We start from the raw sequence: 2,560 nt of genomic DNA, 5'->3' as shown, positions 1-2,560 counted from the left end.
TTATAAACATTTTTACGAGTATAATAAGTTACTTTAATCTTAGAACACTATTTTGAAAGTTCTTTTGTACTTTTTTTATTCTTGAATTAAAAATTTTGCTTCTTTTTTTAACCTTTTTTTATTTTTTGTTATCCTTTGTTTTATAACTTGTAAATCTTATAAAACTTTGATATAAGAGAAAAATCTCATAAAATAGTAATAATAAGTGCTCTTTCTTTCATCTATTTTTCCGGTAATAGCTAGTTGTAGATATTCAAACTATTAGAAAATGAGTCTTAGGCTCTTAGGGGCATGTTTGGTAATGTTGTTTTTGTGACATCCACAAAAATAATGATCACCTTCTTTCTTTTTCTTTTTTCTTTTTTAAAAAGTAAATGATTTTTTTTTTTTAAATACAAGATAAAAATTCTACTCTAATTTAATTTAAGTGTATATATATATCAAACTCTCTCCTGAAGACTTGAATCCTGACCCTTACCTCTCATATCCCTCAAACACTTATACTTGAAGAGTGACCACCACATCAAGAATGCGTGGTGGTAAAAGAGTAAATGTTAAATACAATATTTTTTTTATAAATTGTGATTAAAACAAATCAAGAATTTTATAATTTAACTGATATAATTTATGATGATTTTAATAGAAACTTTCAAAGATTTAAATCACTTAATAGAGAGAGAGAGAGAGCATTAATTTTATATTATATAAGTCTATTAATGAGATTAATATTATTAATATCTACCTCAGCAATTACGTAAAATATTATGAAAATGACAGCGCTGCCATAGGGCCATCCATCATTGATTGGATGTTGAGAAACACATTGAGAGAAGACGTGTGGGTTGCACTTCTCCTAAGTTGACAATTCGACAAGGACCACTGGACCAGCTGGTTTTGTTTGAACCGAAACTCTAAAACTCAATTTAGTTGACCCATTAAAAAAAAAAAAATTTTTATTTGACCAATTAAAGAAATGTTTCAAATATTTAGAGAGTGTTTAGTAAAGGAGTTTGAGTAATGTTATTGGAGTGTTTTTGATATAAGTATGGGTGAAAATATGTGTGAAAATATGTATAAATATATTTGAAATGCTCAAAAAATTACTCAAAATAAGCTACCAAATAAGCCCTTAAACACGTTGTTAATTGTTAATTGTTAATTACTAATTTGCTTTTTCCTCCTAAATGCGTAAGGTGATGGGATTGAAAAAACTGAATTTGGCCTAAATTAAACGTAAAATAAGCAAGGAATTAGTCCAAATCTATCTCTTTCCTTTTCTATATATTAATTTTTTTTCCCCTCAGGTCTTACAAAACAACCCCAACACAGTCATCACAAAATGACCCGTATTCGCCAATGTTTAAGAAAATGTGTTTTCAATATAGAGATAAGATTTGAATCTTCTTCTTCCATTTAATATGTATTAAAAAAATGAAATAAAATAAAATAAAAATAAATAAAAAATAAAAAAATAAGAAGGCCCATACGTGCAGTGTTCTCCTTTGGAGGTAAGCTATAGTTAGAATTTGTCGTTTCTTTCTAAAATTTTAATATTTTGAGAAGAAACGAAGGAGTAATATTAGACTTTATTTATTCAATATTATTGATAAGATTTGAATCTTTTTCTTCCATTTAATATGTATTAAAAAAATGAAATAAAATAAAATAAAAAATAAAAAAATAAGAAGGCCCATACGTGCAGTGTTCTCCTTTGGAGGTAAGCTATAGTTAGAATTTGTCGTTTCTTTCTAAATTTTTAATATTTTGAGAAGAAACGAAGGAGTAATATTAGACTTTATTTATTCAACATTATTTATATAAATATAAAAATATATATATATATATATCTATATATATATATACTAGTCTCATTATATGCGCTTTACGTATGCAATGAGGATTTTTTTTTTTTGGTTTAGTGAAAATATTGAGTTTAGTGGTCCTATTTTATAGTAAAAAAAAATTGTCTTTATTTTTATATATAATTTTTATTTTGAGAATCTAATTTATAAGTGAATAAAGCATTTTGAAAATTACCAAAAGCGTGATTTTATTTTTAGGCAATGTTTTTGTTGGAGTTAGAGTTGTATTTTTACCGGATTGTCCTTTAGTTTTGTTTGTATATAAACATAGAAGTGTAGGGACATTTTTGAACAAAAAAAAAATTTGAGGATCCCAAACAGGGAAAGCTCCTTAAATAATACAACAGTATAGATTAAAAGCCAAAGTTGAGAGAAAATCAAATTAGAATTCAAATTGAATTTCAATTGGAACACAATTTGCGTCATGTATCCCATCTAATTTTTAATTTTTATGTCAAGTGAATTATTACGTGTAAAAATCGAAGAGTTCAAATCTAATTAGATTCTAAATTAGATATCAATTTGATTCCAATTTTGCATCACATGTCCATATAATTTTTTTTATTTAATTTTTATAGCAAGTGAATTGTTGGGTACTGAAGAGGATAAAATATGGCTTAATGGGCTTGACAGATATGGCTTGACAGGCCTGACTTAATGGACCTGACGGATCCGGGTCCTTAGGCCGACGAAGAGCT

The sequence above is a fragment of the Quercus robur genome, chromosome 2, assembly GCF_932294415.1.
Source record: "Quercus robur chromosome 2, dhQueRobu3.1, whole genome shotgun sequence".
NCBI lineage: Eukaryota > Viridiplantae > Streptophyta > Magnoliopsida > Fagales > Fagaceae > Quercus > Quercus robur.
The sequence above is the reverse complement of the archived record's forward strand: the minus strand, read 5'-3'. Positions refer to the sequence as shown.